This window comes from Aquarana catesbeiana, linkage group LG08, assembly GCF_042186555.1.
Source record: "Aquarana catesbeiana isolate 2022-GZ linkage group LG08, ASM4218655v1, whole genome shotgun sequence".
NCBI classification, from domain to species: domain Eukaryota; kingdom Metazoa; phylum Chordata; class Amphibia; order Anura; family Ranidae; genus Aquarana; species Aquarana catesbeiana.
The window spans coordinates 61,507,912-61,525,035 of NC_133331.1; the positions used below are offsets into that span (position 1 = coordinate 61,507,912).

General features: G+C 44.8%; 1 protein-coding gene across 4 annotated transcripts in view; it reads right to left on the reverse strand.

Moving 5' to 3' along the window:
- The window catches only part of ADD3 (adducin 3), a 152,216-nt gene that overhangs the window by 96,728 nt on the left and 38,364 nt on the right, over positions 1-17,124 (reverse strand). For 3 of the 4 annotated variants that reach the window (XM_073595910.1, XM_073595907.1, XM_073595908.1), the window contains exon 2: positions 12,958-12,998. The exons of the other annotated variant lie outside the window; for it this stretch is intronic. The gene's annotated coding sequence lies outside the window, so the exon portion shown is untranslated. The remainder of the gene's footprint in view (positions 1-12,957; positions 12,999-17,124) is intronic. 4 annotated transcript variants of the gene reach the window in all.

Here is a 17,124-nt window from a genome sequence, read left to right on the forward strand (position 1 = left end):
GGGCAGTCGGGGGGGGGGGGGGGGGGTGATAAAACCATTGCTCAAATGCCTATTTTTACTACCCGACTGCAAGCCTTTAAAGAGTCTATGAGAAAAATTCTAATCATTAACGTCTTAGTTGTTCTTTTGGTCCACAATATAACTTTGAATTTCTCTTTTTTTTTTTTTTGCTTAAAAAACGGTTGATCCTGCTAGAAATCCAGCACTTTCCTGCGTCCTATGCACTCTGCAATCTTATCTCAAATTTTATCCTGAAGTTTATTAAAACTACGGAACATCCCCTCCCCCCCACTAGATCAATTGGGGTTGTTATGCATTATATACTTCCTGTTCTAGGGTGACAACCTCATTGCTCTATAAATAAAAGACAACAAGTGAGCATTGTCACCTTAGGACAGGTAGTGTGTTACTGGGAGGATAACCAAGTGAAAATAAAGAGGGGAAAAGCCTTAAAAAAAAAAAAAAAAAAAAAAAAATGCAGCCACCACATCTAAGGACTGGTAAGCTGCAATATATTACTTTTTAAAATTTGTGGGTTTAGATACTTTTGTACCAAACTGGTTATTTTTTTTTTTTGTAATCACTGTCTGAGGTCACACTTTGAACTGTGTACTTATTGCAAAACACACAAGTATTTGCCTATAATCCCTGACAGCGTCCCAAAAAAAAAAGAGAAAAATAGGAAAGGAAAAAACTAGTAATTGGATAAATCCCATATGCTGCACCCAGAATGAGGAGCCTGGATTCTGTACACATAATGAGGTCATCAACAGAGCTCCGAAAACTTGTAGGAGGGCCGATACACAGCACAGGCATCTTACACTGCTTATGTTTTTTGGATTTTTTTTTTTACTTCATTATTATAAAATGATATAACAAAAAGGATGGTCATACTGACACTGGCTGGAACTTAAGAAAAATAAAACCCAGCATCCTCCTTAAGGCTCCATTCACACTAGCGCGTTTTTTGATGCATTTTGCAGAAATGCATGGGAATTTTTTAACATGGGTTCCTATGGAACATGTTCACTTCAATGCCTTTTTGTATCTCTGCATTTTTGAAAAGGGGCAGGGACTTTTTTTCATGCAAAATGCAGCGTTTTGCATGTAATACAATTCAATGGACAAGCATCAAAAACGCATGTGCACCGTTTTTGCAGCGTTTTTGCCGTTTTTTTTTTTTTATTTTTTTTTTTTAGACTGTAAAAAAAAAAAAAAACGCAAAACGCAAATCGCGGCAAAAACGCTGCTCAAAAACGTGGCAAGAATGAAAAAAAAACCTCCAAAAACGCCCAAAAGCAACATGCATAGGTGTGAATCGAGCCTTATAAATTTCCTTCCTTGCTGTCCCCTATTTCTGCAAGGCGTGTGAATTTGCATGCCCTGCATTTCTGTCTACAGCAGAAGTCCCTAAACGTTTGAGTATGAGGGCCACAGGAGCGTACATTTTACAGATATTCGCAGGCCGAAAAAAAAAAACAAAAAAAAAAAAAACAGTTTTATAAATAAAAAGATCAAATTTATATTAAGTTTTTGTAAACAGCATATGATTTAGAGCAACAGAGAAACAAAAAAACAAAAAAAAAAAAAAAAAACAAACACAATCCAAATACAACTTGAGCACCCCACCTCCATCAGATCCCCCTTGTATTCGAATCCCCATTACATGAGAGTCCTCATCAGAGTTCTCCCCCTAACATGGTCCACAATAGAGTCCCACATCAGAGAATTCTCCCCTTACATCAGAGCCCCCATCAGAGCTCTCCCCTAGCATTGTCCCCAATGGAGTCCCCATCAAACTCTACATTAGAGTGTCCATCTGAGGTTCCCCTTACAGAGGGCCGTATAAAATCTTGCAGTAGGCCATATTGTGGAGACCCCTGAACTATAGGGTGACTACACTGCCTTGCCGGTTCCCAATGGAACCCCAGCATAGCCACCCTTTGCGTGCCAAGACTGCACATGGTCATTCCAAAACTCTGTGTGCACAGGCAGCATCAAAGCCCGAGTCCCAAGCCCCACCTCTTAGAGATCGCAGGCCTTGTTCACACAGGCAGCTCTGAAAAGTGATCTGCAGTCGATCACAGTGAGAGGACCGATGGCTCAGAGGGGACGTGCAGTCTCCTGGATTCCTCTTTATTTGGGGGAAATCCCACCGCCTGAACTCCGGGATAAGGAAATGTTATCTAAATGCATTAATCATTTGTATTCTTCTTGGAAGCTCGGTGTACTTCGTGTATTCCTTCCAGATCAGTGCAGTAATCCAGTGTGAGACACTTCCTGTAATAAAGACCGCTCACTGCTGCTCTGTGCAGTGTGACTGGTCTTGTCTCCGCCCCCTCCTGTAGTTTCCTGCCTGTGGTGTGTGGAGCCTGCTGGGCCCCTCCCACAGCTCTGCACAGGCTATGTACAGCTTGGTTTGCAAAGGCATTTGGTGCATGCAATGTGGATTTATATCCTTTATTATAATTATTATTATTATTATGGTACTGAGTTATATACGTGAATGAAAAATGTTTGTGCTCAGGGTGGACCGTTAATATTTAGGCACCCAGGTTTGTCTTGATCTCAGTCTTGTGCTACAAGCGTATATCTATCCATCTACACACACACACAAAAGTTTGCATACCCTGGCAGAAATTGAGAAATTTTGACATTAAGATATTGAAAATATGACTGATCATGCCAAAAAATGGTCTTTTATTGAAGGATAGCAATCACATGAAGCCATTTATCATCACAGTTTTTTGGATCCTTTCTAAATCAGAACAGAAATCACCCAAATGGCCCTGATCAAAAGTTTACATACCCTGGAATGTTTGGCCTTGGTACAGACAGAGAAGGTGGCACACACACTTATTGTTTATTTGCTCAGGCAAATTGCACATGCTCAGCATCATATCCAGAGGTTGTCTTTGGGAAATAGATGTACGAGTGCTGCCAGCATTGCTGCAGAGGTTGAAGGGGTGGGGGGTCAGCCTGTCAGTGCTCAGACCATACGCCACACACTGCATCAAATTGGTCTGCATTGCTGTCGTCCCAAAAGGAAGCCTCTTCTAAAGATGATGCTCAAGAAAGCCTGCAAACAGTTTGCTGAAGACAAGCAGACTAAGGTCATGGATTACTGGAACCATGTCCTGTGGTCTGATGAGACCAAGATAAACGTATTTGGTTCAGATGGTGTCAAGCGTGTGTGGTGACAATCAGGTGAGGAGTACAAAGACAAGTGTGTCTTGCCTACAGTCAAGCATGGTGCTGGGAGTGTCACGGTCTGGGGCTGCATGAGTGCTGCCAGCACTGGGGAGCTACAGTTCATTGAGGGAACCATGAATGTCAGCATGTACTGTGACATACTGAAGCAAAGCATGATCCCCTTCGGAGACTGGGCCACAGGGCAGTATTCCAACATGATAACGACCCCAAACACATCTCCAAGATGACCGTGGGAGGAGCGCAAGGTCTCTAACATCCACCAGCTCCGTGATGTTGTCATGGAGGCAGAGGCGTATCTAGTGAAAATGGCGCCTATGGCAAGCACTGAAACTGCGCCCCTGTCAAAAAAAAAAAAAACAACAAAACAAAAAAAAACAGCTAACAAAACTACAAGTCAAGCTCTTTAATCCTTCTATTAACAAATTAGTACTACATAAACTGCCCAATGGATCAGTTCGCCCCTGGTCATTAAACATTCTACATTCAGTGAAAGTTAGTGTACTGCAAAGTTTGCTCTGCATGAACTTTCACTGAATGTAGAATGTTTAAGGAGCTTGTTGCACAAATCACTTTATTAAACTTTATGATATCTATTTATTTAATCCATATTGAGCACTATTTGATTGTGTGTATATGCCAAGCACAAGCAGCCAATCAAATATGGTGCTCAATATGGATTACATTAAAATGCATAGCCATAAATATCAGAAATAAAAGTGTAATAAAGTGATTTGTGCAACAGCAGGTACTACTTTTAACTAGACTGCGAATGTGACTACAGCAGATGACCAGACTGCGAATGTGACTACAGCAGATGACCAGACTGCGAATGTGACTACAGCAGATGACCAGACTGCGAATGTGACTACAGCTGATGACCAGACTGCGAATACAGGAGATGACCAGACTGTGAATGCGACATACTACAGGAGATGACCAGAATGCAAATGCGACATACTACAGGAAATGACCAGACTGCAAATTCGACATACTACAGGAGATGACCAGTCTGCGAATGCGACATACTACAGGAGATGACCAGAATGCGAATGCGACATACTACAGGAGATGACCAGAATGGGAATGCGACATACTACAGGAGATGACCAGAATGCGAATGCGACATACTACAGGAGATGACCAGAATGCGAATGCGACTACAGCAGATGACCAGAATGCGAATGCGACCACAGCAGATGACCAGAATGCGAATGCGACCACAGAAGATGACCAGACTGCGAATGCGACTACAGCAGATGACCAGACTGCGAATGCGATATACTACAGGAGATGACCAGACTGCGAATGCGACTACAAGAGATGACCAGACTGCAAATGCGACATACTACAGCAGATGACCAGACTGCGAATGTGACTACAGCAGATGACCAGACTGCGAATGCGACATACTACAAGAGATGACCAGACTGCGAATGTGACTACAGCAGATGACCAGATTGCGAATGTGACATACTACAGCAGATGACCAGACTGCGAATGCGACATACTACAGGAGATGACCAGACTGCGAATGCGACTACAAGAGATGACCAGACTGCGAATGCGACTACAAGAGATGACCAGACTGCGAATGCGACTACAAGAGATGACCAGACTGCGAATGCGACTACAAGAGATGACCAGACTGCGAATGCGACATACTACAGCAGATGACCAGAAGGCGAATGCGACTACAAGAGATGACCAGAAGGCGAATGCGACTACAAGAGATGACCAGACTGCGAATGCGACATACTACAGCAGATGACCAGACTGCGAATGTGACTACAGCAGATGACCAGACTGCGAATGCGACATACTACAAGAGATGACCATACTGCGAATGTGACTACAGCAGATGACCAGACTGCGAATGCGACTACAGCAGATGACCAGACTGCGAATGCGACTACAGCAGATGACCAGACTGCGAATGCGACTACAGCAGATGACCAGACTGCGAATGCGACTACAGCAGATGACCAGACTGCGAATGCGACTACAGCAGATGACCAGACTGCGAATGCGACTACAGCAGATGACCAGACTGCGAATGCGACTACAGCAGATGACCAGACTGCGAATGCGACATACTACAGGAGATGACCAGAAGGCGAATGCGACTACAGCAGATGACCAGACTGCGAATGCGACTACAGCAGATGACCAGACTGCGAATGCGACTACAGCAGATGACCAGACTGCGAATGCGACTACAGCAGATGACCAGACTGCGAATGCGACTACAGCAGATGACCAGACTGCGAATGCAACATACTACAGCAGATGACCAAGTAGCCAGTTTAAAAATCTAAGCTTTCAGCAATGCACAGCTATACAGGGGGATAAAGAACATTGTCAGGGAGGGTTTAGTAACACTGAGTCTATAGGTAGAAAGACCTACCTGACCAGCCGGGCTCACCTCTCAGAGGTCCGGAGGCGGGGCTTTCCGCGGTAGGGGCGGGGCTTGTGGCGGTAGGGGCGGGGCTTGCGGCGGTAGGGGGCGGGAATATTCGTGGTCCAGGAGAGGCAATGCCAGTGCTCTGAGCACATACAGAGTACATGGGGCGGGGCAGGGCAGGGCAGGGTCAGAGCGTCAGTGGAGCTCCCTGCCCCACCCCTCCCTGCTGACAGAGCCTCCCTCAGCCTAAACCGAGCCCGACAGCCATCTGATAGAACACCAGCGCCGCAATCCTGCAGGCTGACCACGGCGCCGGTGGCTATATTAGTCTGGGAGGACAGGTGGGGTTTTTTTTTCATGCAGAGGGTGGCTTTTTGCCGCCCCTTCCCCCCATGGCGCCCATGGCACTTGCCATGGCTGCCATACCTTAGATACGCCACTGCATGGAGGAGGAGTGGAAGAGGACTTCAGTGGCAACTTGTAAAGATCTATTGAACTCGATGCCCAAGAGGGCTAAGGCAGTGCTGGAAAATAATGGTGGCCACATAAGATATTGCCACTTTCGTGGAAATTTGGACATTTTCACTTAGGGGTGTACTCACTTTTTTTTGCCAGTGGTTTAGACATTAATGGCTGTGTGTTGAGTTATTTTGAGGGGACAGCAAATTTACACTGTTATACCAGCTGTTCACTCACTACTTTACATTGTAGCAAAGTGTCATTTCTTCAGTGTTGTCACAAGATAAAAAAAAAAAAAAAAAGAAGAAGTTTACAAAAAATGTGAGGGGTGTACTCACTTTTGTGAGATTCTGTACGTACACACACACACACACACACACACACACACACACACCACAATAGGGGTAGGCAACCCCTGGCACTGGTGCCGCAAGCGGCACACCAAGCCTCTTTTGCCGTCACTCGACTCGCTCCCCATCAGCAGAGCAGTGCAGGGAAGTGTCAGGTGAGACACTAATGCATTCCAATTTCAGAATTCCCCACACAGCACCTGTACTGAGAGGGAAGCACTGCCTGCGCCCCCACACATTGTAAAAGATGGGAAACATTGTTTGGTTCTCTAACTTTGCTGTAGCTTCGATCGTCAGCTTTTGTGATGGGGAAGAGATTGGGTGCAGTTCTGCTGGGGGGGAGGGGCAGTCCCTGTTTCGAGGAGGGAGGAGGGAGGACGGTCATTGGCCACTACTAAAGCCAATCACAGTCCTGCTAGCCCCGCCCACCATCTGGAGGAAGATGATTCGCTTGGTTGCCACTACCAATCTCAGAAAGATGAGATTTCACTGATTGAGAAAACCACAATCAGGTGACAGTTTGTGGAATTACTGTTGAGCTTCTGGGAACTTTGTTGAAATAATTACTGAACCCCGGAACTCCGTGTCCCTTTAAGCCACAGCCAGTATTCAGCGCAATGAAAATCACATCCAATTTTTCTGCGGCACTCGGCACCGCACTCTCAGCTGCAGGGGCTCGATACTGCATACAGGCCCACTGCTTTCAGAAAATACCCCTGACCTCATTGTACATCCATTCCAGATGCTTGTAGGTGACATCAGATACATCTCATACAAGCATGGGGGCTTGGATGCAAAAGGTGGATCAGCTGGATGAGTGTGTCAGGACAGGTAGATATGTCTCATCTCTGCTTCCTTTCACCACTCTGCATATCACGCATATCATAGATGAGAAAAGGGCACAGCGGTTGGGCCAGATGAGCAGATGGGTTCAGTGTTGGGCCAGATGGGTTCAGTAGTGAGACAGAAGAGCATGGGGATGTGGCGGTGAAGCAGATGTGCTGGGAGGTACAGTGGTGGGGCAGATGAGAAAAGGGGAACATTGATGGGGCAGATGAGCAGGCGGTACAGTGGTGGGACAGAAAAGTAGGGGGGTTCAGTGTTGGGGCAGAGAAGAAAGGAGGTACATCGGTGGAACACATGAGCATGGGATTACAGCAGTCGGTACAGTGGTGGGGCAGACGTGCAGGGAGGTACACAGGTGGGACAGTGATCTGAAGTGTGATGGTGTATGAAAATCGGGGCTGATCTGAAGTGTGGATTTGCAGCAATTGGGACTGATCTGAGGCGTGAGATAGCAGGATGTTAATTTCTCACTTCCAAAAGTAGTTTACAGTATTTACTTTAGAAAAAAATCTTTTTTGTGATAGTGAGGGCAAAGTTAACTTTTTGTTATAAAATCGGCACTCTCAATTTCTTTGAAAACATTTTTCGGCACACTGTGCCTACCCCTGCCCTACAACATCAGCCCAGAGCTTCTCAGATCAACACCAACAAACAGGAAGCCAAGAAAAGTGCAATAGAGCTCACCCCACCCAAACCACAAACCGGCCGAGGAAACCCCACATCACTCTTATGTGACCTCTGCGGGAGAATATAAAAAGAAAGACCGCCGTCCCGCCCATCCTCCGCCCTGGTAAACCCCAACTACTATCCTGAGCCTGAAGGGAGGGCACAGGGTCTTTGTATATAATATAGTGTTTAGGACTTAAAAAAAAAAAAACAAAAAAAAAAAACAAAAAAAAAAAAAAAACGAACTCCGGGCACAAAAACTAAATTAAATATCTTCGAGGATATAAACCCACTTCACCTAACCAAATGCATTTACAAACTCAGATATTTCCTTGTAAAAGTAGCAGTGACATCACTGTGCTGTATACAGCCCATGCAAAGCTGTGGGGGAGCCCAAAAGGATGTCTGCAGAACACTACACGCGGGTGACCACATCACTGGCTGAGTGACACGGACATGTCTTATTGGCTGTCCAGAAGGGGAGTCTGCAGCAGTGATATTAACGTAAGGAGACCGGCCAGTGTTGGCACATCTGTAGCACTGAATTAGCTATATTCATTTGTGTGTATTTCAAGAAACAAAAAAAAAAGCAAAAATCACGTTTTCCCTGTTGCAGAGAAACGCGCTGTCTTTAGCCAAAGCTTATCAAAATGCAGGGTACCACTTGTTTCAATGTGGTACGATTTTGCCAAGGGGCAGCCCGTTCTGTCGCACCTGCATGGTGTGAATGGAGTCTTAGGGGAGTGAATATTTCTTTACAAAAAAGGTAGGAAAAAAAAAAAAAAAAAGAAAAAATATTATATACACATATATATCCACACATGGCAGAGAAGCTCCCCAGAAATAATTGAGTTTTTTGCCACTTAAACCATAGGTATCATTGATAAACTGGCAAATCCACTGCTAAATATTCAACCTGGATGCTGCCTGCCCTTCCTAGGCTCTTCTGGCAGCACAAACCAGGATTCCTGACTTGTGCTGACAACTCAAGTAGACCCTGAGCGTCTGAACTACCTCTAGAGTAGGTAGCGATCTTTCTCCTGCCGATGCTGGATTAGGAGAAAAATAAAAGGCAAGACACCGTCCTGATTCAAGTGAACAACTAGAAACCACTTTAAGCAATAAAAATGGATGAGGACACAACATCACCTTATGCTGCAAGACCAAGAATGGCTTCTTGCATGAAAGAGAGCCACCAACTCTAACACTCCACTTCGTGAAGTGATAGCAACCAAAGAAGCCACCTTCTGAGATAAAGGACCAACAGAATCCCCCGATTGGTTCAAAAAGTGGCCTCTACAAGGACAGTCAAGATCAATTCAAGTCCCAAGGACACAAGAATGGCCTGACAGGTGGGACTGTCCAAGTTACATGCTGTATGGAGGTATGAAACAAGGGAGTGAGAAACTATGGTCCCTGTGAAAAAAAAAAAAAAAAAATGGATAGGGACGAACTCTGAACCTTAACGGTATTTAAGGCCAAACTCCTTTCCTCTACCGATTGGAGAAAGGAAAAGAAAATCTCCCACCCACATATTTCTGCGGGTACCACTTCCTGGCTTCACCCCAGGCAAAAAAATAATTTTTCAAGTCCTGTAATTGAAGTTCCCCGAAGCTGGCTTCCAGGGGCTCAGTGCTGAGATACAGGACTCAAGACCATCAGGTCCCGCTGGACTTTGGGTGTCCAAAAGGGGCAACCCCTGCAAGACTCGCTATGCCTGTGTACCAGGACCCCCTGGGTTAATTCGGCCAGCAGTAAATATCAGGGTTACCACCTTACAGATTCTTCGCAAATGATGTGGCAGAATCCGAAATGGGGGAAAAAAAAAAAAACACCACACACACACCAAATAAAGGGAGAACCAGACCATAAGGTGTTACCAGTACATGTACCCTTATTGGCAGTGGGACTCTTGTCCTCGACACACCTGTCCCAAACTGTTGTACAACTTGGAATCTAGTAGATTCCCCTCAGAGTTCCCCTTGCCACTATCCTATACCTGGAATATGTATTGGCGATAGAGACCACACTTGTACTGTCCCAGATAGAATGGGGCACACCTCGGTCCCAGATCGTATGACCTCCGGTGCCGCCCTGGTGGTAGAGAGAGATAGAGATACCTGCAGAGGCATTTCCAGATTGAACCTACAAAAAGGTTAGTCCTATAATCCAGAGCAGGGCATACCGGCCAAAAATCTATTGGACAGTATTCTCTCAAAGATTGTTAAGGTAAAGAGTACTGAGGTGTCTTCAGCAAGCCCAGCACTGGGGCTAGACGCTTAGAGAACCCTCTGGAGCTGTGGCCAACCCAAAAGGGAAGATTCACAAAAAAAGGCTTTCCACTGCAAATCACAGAAATCTTTGAAGAACCTGGAAACAAACCATCACATGAAGAGGTCCGTTTACAGACGATAATGGACCCCGAAATCTACCTCTTGCAGAGAGGTCATCACTGAACAATCTAGCCTATCTAAAACAGAAGGATGTTCAACGGCTTGAGATGTTAAGATAGGGACATGAGGTCTATCTGGCTTTGGAGCTGCTACCATTTAATTATCTCACAATAATGAGTCCATAACTTCTGCTTCAAGAGCAAATGCAAGGCAAAAGACTGACGACTGACTCTTTCCCAAGAGGTGCACTTAACCTACCAGGTTTCTGCCGGCTAAAGATGGAACAAACCACCTCAGAGACTGCCCTAAGATTTTCTGGCCTGAAATACTCTCAAAACCTAACAGCCTCAGCTGCCTCCCTCACCCAGGTGGGGAAAGCTTAACGCATCTGGTATCCCCAGGGAATCTCATCTATATACTAACCAGGCTTGACCCTGCTTAGGCTTCGATCAACCAAGGTCAGGCATGATCAAGGTGATGCGGCCGCAGTCTGACGAAAAATGAATGCGCCAGGAAACACTACAATGCCAAACACCACAGTGGGTCAGATGCAACCGAAACCACCGTCCATCGGAAGATGTGGACACCGCCAGATGTCTGAACCTGAGAGCGGTGCCCCTGCTTCCCTCAGCTGCCTCTCTTTTCTGGAACCATTTAACCGGTATAACAGGTAAATAATGCAGCAACTATATTATCAAACCTAATATACAGTCCTGCATGCATGTAGCCCCAGGAAAACAAGTACATATCTATACAGCTTAAATGTAAATAAACATACATATGCAGTACAAAATGAAAACATGCCAGCATGTGTTTAAGCACTATGCATCTATGGAAGCATGTGCTTATGCAACTATGCATTTAGGCAAAATATGAAAGCGTGCGCTGTACACACGCATTCATGCAACATGTGCCCATGGAAACAAGCATTTTCGTAATAAGCAAGCATGCGTTTATGAAAAGTGTTTATGTAACACGTATCTATGCAGACATGTATAAACATGCATCTTTATGCAACCATGTATCCTTATGTGATCATGTATATTTAGGGCAAACGTGTATAAACATGAATCTTTATGCGATCACGTATCTTTATGCGACCATGTATAACCATGTCTATTTTATACAAACATGTCCAAACATGCATCTTTATGCAACCATGTATCTTTATGCAATCATGTATAACCATGCATCTTTATGCAATCATGTATAACCATGCATCTTTATGCAAACATGAACATGCATCTTTGTGCAACCATGATCATGTATCTGCAAACATTCATCCTCAGCAACCGTGCAAGCACCTGCTTAACTGCAGTTGGCCCCATACTAGACCTGCAGGATTTAACCAAGCACATATGCACTATACTGGAGATACAACTCTTTAAAATGCACCCATGCTCATGTTTTTCCAAAACATGTGTATTTAAACCTGCATTTAAGCAACAAGTTTGCAAGCATGTATACTAAGCTGCACCTGCCTACAGAGCAGTCACCACCACTTTAAAGTGAACTGCTAACCATCCAGGGGTGTATCAACTTACAGTTGTACAGTCCCCCTGGATAAGCAGTATGCAGCATATAAATCATAACTTGTCTGTCACACAGTTCTCCCATAGTAAATACTCACACTTTGTTAGTATTCATGGGCTGCTGCTATGTCTCCAGAGGCCTACTGAACCTGTTGCCACATGGCACGGCATGGCCGCCCTTCCTGCCTATATAAAAATAGGCCATACTGAGCGAGACTGCGCCCTCTAGTGGCTGGAGGAGAAACAGCAGCCCACATGAGTAAGAGTACATAGCATGATTAAACAGCACACTGCTCCCAGTAGCCACCGGGAGAACAGTCAAAAATTTTTTTTTTTGAAAGAAGAAAAAAAAAACAAAAAACAAAACAAAACACAACACACACACAAACTGTAAACAAATGCAGACTTACCATTCCTGCTGCAGGACTCTGAACATGACAGGAGTCCAATTTTCACCCATCACGCTTCACCCATCATGGCAAGCTTTGTCATAAAAGACCTTCAGAGACTGGGCCCCTTTAATCTGGGGTCCACTCCCCTGGACCTGTATAGCACCCTGCAGGAAAGCACCTTGGTCAGAACAAACACTGCACAGGGTTCCATTACACAGGGTCCAGCGCCATAAGGCTGCATTACAGGCACACCTCAAGGAATCGTCTCTCCTTCCAATGAGGCTCGTGTACCATCCATTTTGGCTGACAGCATTTTCAAATGGATCCGATTGAAGTCCATGGTTCTTAATAGAACCATCCAGACACCCCATCCCCCCCCCCCTCCCAAGTATGCTCCAAGAGCACATGTATCACATCAGTGACCACCACCTTACAGTAACTGGCGAAAAAAAACTGAGGTACTTCCTGTATAGGAGGGGTTATATAGAGGGGGGACTTCCTGTTTTTTTTGGGTGTGCCAGTGTCCATTCACCTATAGGTGGTGTATAACCCAGATAGTAACTACTATAGCAGCTCTGTGTCCCGTGATGTACGATAAAGAAAACATTTTTTTGCCTTTATTTTCATTAAAAAAAAAAAATTTAGTACTACATGAAAAATAAACAAACAGAGGAAAGTGTTCGATAGACAAAAGACGAAACTCACTCAGTGTGTATTCTTCCGGGATTGGTTCAGCTTTTCACCACCTTCAAGAAAGAAGAAGAACGGTATTGAGACATCAGAAACACACGAGCAACACAAACTGGAAACAAAGTTACAATTTAAACACACCAATGAGAAATCAAACAACTAATATACAGAGAACACTGGAGCTGTTCACATCATTCCTAAGCAGCTCATGTGTTGAGAATAGCCACCAACACTGAAATCAGATATCTCTTTCAATGCAATTATGGAGGACATCCGCATCATCTAGCCCTCACCTCCCCAGCATGACTTGTCCCTGGCCTGCCTCTTATTTATTGGATTTCAGTCCTGTCAATCATAGTCACATGTGGGTGTTACCAAGGTCGGTCTGAACGTAAATATTAGCTGGCCTAGGAGTACCCACTCTGGCATCCACCTATCAAGGCATTTTGCCATTTGCATAACTCCTCCCAAGAGCCAGCCCACTACTTGCATCAGGGTTGTGAGGAGCCCTTAAGGAAGGTGCTGCGATTGCTTTAAGTAGGCTCTCTACAGCCCCCTGCAGGCCAATCCCACTAGCTAGGAGCTACCAGCATTGCACAGAGAAGCGCAGAGACCCAGTATGTAGTGAAAATGAAAAAAGAAGTCTCACCACCTCCACTCCTTACAGTGAGCTGTTTTTAAATGATCTGCAGACTTCTGTTGTCCTGAAGATACACACAGATCCCGATAAACATATTTACTTCATTTATCATCAAGACTTTTTTTTTTTTAATTTCTGGAAAGCAGATGGGGATGGTTATAGGCGGTGTCCGAAAACCGCGTCCGTCTCTTTACCAGAAATTACTCGGCCGCAGCTGAACAAGTTTTGACAAATTATTACAGGCTTAGGTTTTATTAATCTTAGATCTCAGCGTGGGCAGATCACATCTCATTTCCCCACCTCATTAACGCAGACTTACAGATTAGCTGCAAAAATCACTTGAACATCAGCGAGCTGCCGGGGGCACTCTTAAAAGGGCTTTTCCACATTAGCAAGGTGCACATTAGTACAGCCGAGCTCCAAGAAAACCTGCCAAATACAAACCTGACCAAGGATTTTTAATTCTGCCTGGCTATTGTTGCGATTGCCATTGCTGACCTTTTATTATAAAGCCATTTTCAGCTGCCATCAGTGACATGACCTAGGCCGAGATGATGTCACCAGGAGGAAGCATTTCCTCAGTCTCCTCTCCCCCAGTAATCAGACTATGCATTGCAACAAGTCACAAGAGGAGGAGCTGATCTGTTTGGCTGGTCTGTCAAATATTTGTGGTGATACACTAAAGAGGGCGTGTCCATTCCCTCCACTCAGGTCTCAGATTACACGCTTTGAAGTGTGCAACGTCAGATCCCACAACCACATTAAGGCCTCATGCACACGAGACGTCGGTGCAAACTCTGCTGAACACGTTTTTAAAAGCTGAAACCGGCGTTTAGAAAAGCCCGTTTTACATGCCGCGTTTAGCCGCTTTTGCATCTAGAAGCGTCTGCAGAGCAGAGTATGACATTTTGCGACCAAACTGTGTTAGCACACCAAATTTGGGGTTCCTAGCACCAAGTGGCCCCGAGATATGAGGCCCCAAAGTCGGGTCGCAAAATGTCAAGCACTTTACTGCGGCAGAGAATGACATTTTGTGACGCGACTTTGGTGCCCCATATCTCAAGGCCACTTGGTGCTGGGAACCCCAAATTTGGATAGGTTATAGTGTTCCACTGTGTTAGCACACCAAATTCGGGGTTCCTAGCACCAAGTGACCCCGAGATATGGGGCCCCAAAGTCGGATTGTAAAATGTTCCTTTAAAAAACACTTATAAAACGCAAACGCGGCTAGACGTGGTACCGGCATTTAGCATCTGAAATGTGGAAAACTTTTGCGTCTAACCTTTTCCAGAAGCAAAAAAAAAAAAAAAAAAAAAAAGGGTTCAAACGCAACTGCCTAAAAACGAGACTGTGTACATGGACACATAGGATAACACTGAATGAGTTCAGGGGCAGTTGAAGAAAAAAAAAAAAAAAGTGTCCAACTGCCTCTGAACGCGCGTTTAACAGGGTCTCGTGTGCATGAGGCCTAAGCCTTTTTGTTTTTGATTTGTTGAATGACAGTTTTTTTTGTTTTTTTTTTGTTTTTGTTTTTTTTTTTTTTAAGTACCAAAGCCATTCGATCTGCTGGAAACCTTTTTGCACAATGGCTCAGTGGTTAGCACTCCTGACTTGAAGCACCGGGGTCTACAAACCAAATTCTAGTCAGGACACCATCTGCATGGAGTTTGCATATTCTCCCTGTGCTTGTGTGGGTTTACTATGGGCACGATGGTTTATTCCCATACTGCAAATCAAGGTTTATAGGATTATTGGCTTCCACTTGGCCTAGTGGCTTAGTGGTCAGCACTCCTGCCATGCAGCACCGAGATCCCCAGTTTGAAGCCTGGCAGGGACACTATCTGCATGGAGTTGGCATGTTCTCACTGTTTTTCCATGGGTTTTCTCTAGGTGCTCCAGTTTCCCCCTCTACACTCCAAAGACGTGCTGATTGGGTAAAAAGTTTCCTCTTAGAGTGGCTTAGCACTGGGGTCCTTGGTTTGTATCTGGGTCAGGCCACCATCTGTATGGTCTCCCTGTGCTTCCATGGGTTCTCTCTAGATATTACGATTCCCCCACATTCTAAAGACATGCTGGTTAGAGAAGTGGCTCTCTTGGCACACAGGCTTCGTGATCAGCATTCCTGCCTTGCAGCACTGGAGTCCCTGGTTTGTATCCGGGTCAGGCCATTATCTGCATGGAGTTCCCTCTGGTTTTACACACATACATACAAATTTTATATATATATATATATTACATACATACATACATACACACACACACACACACTATATAAATCCCTGGAATAATTAATAAATGAACACGGTGTTCACACGACTGTTGCGGATCTACAAGACTCGGGGACTTTATTCTGCATCGGAGATTTGGCTCATTTCTCACATTGACCTGAAATGTCTTCATTTCCTGACTGTCAACCACAACCAACCACTTCCCCATTCCTGGCCAGGTACACCCATCGCCCTCTCCCACCATCCATCACTTCATACAGGAAGATGGCACCTGGCTGAGCTGCTCTGTAAACCTCCCGGCTATTCCGCACTTTACCAAAAGTCACCAATTCTTGAAGCCGCATTAAACTCAAAAGCAAAAACAATTATATTGCAGCTTAACCAATTCTTACATGTGATGTCTGCAAGAGTTCCCTTTAGGTTTACTTTCTTCTATTTTCATCTGGCCAGCAAGTGTTTCAAAGCACAAGCTCTCCAGCAGAATGTATCAGTTTACAGGGAAGGGACAAACCATGGCAGGGGTGCTTACAATGATCAGCTTTTTTTGTAAATCCTTTATCTCAAAAATAAAAACGGCTGTAACTGATTATAAAGTGTGAGCTGGAGTTTGGCTTCAATTTGTTAATGTATTTAAATCTGCTAGAACATCTGACAGTGCCTCTTCATCCAGAGTGGGGGCGCTCTAATACAGGAAGTGTGTTAGTGGCCGGATCACCAGGGAAAACAAGTTTAAATAAAAGAAAACAAAATGCATCCACCACATCTAATAATTGGTGAACTGCAATCTATTCCATTTTTGTTTTGGGATGAATACGGCTTTAAGCCGGCCACACACACAAAGATCTCCCCCAGCAGTGTGGATGGAGGAATCTCCAGTGTCGGCCATTGTACTCAGACAGCTGCAGCACCCGCGGCTCTCAGAATACCTGAACCGTGCCTGAATCTGATTTGATGCAGTTGCTGTTCGGCTGACAAATATCCCCCCCCCCTCCATTTTCATATTGAAGAGTATCAGGCCGGAGGGACGCACCCAGAACTGGATTCTACAGCACACATTTATCAGTCACTTTTTACATAGCTTTTCATGCCTTTTATAGAGTTTTCTGCCCATTTTCTACCATGTTATACGGTCAGACTGACAGAGACCGCAGTCTTATCAGCAAAGGACAGCTTCAACCTCGTGTATGAAACAGTAACCCTTCAACCAACTAGTAATAAACCGGACCTCCAGTCGGTTGTACAGGCTTCTGTCCTGCACTGAAAAAGCTTATTCTGATTTCACTGCACACTGTGAGTTTCTCACAATGTGCATTA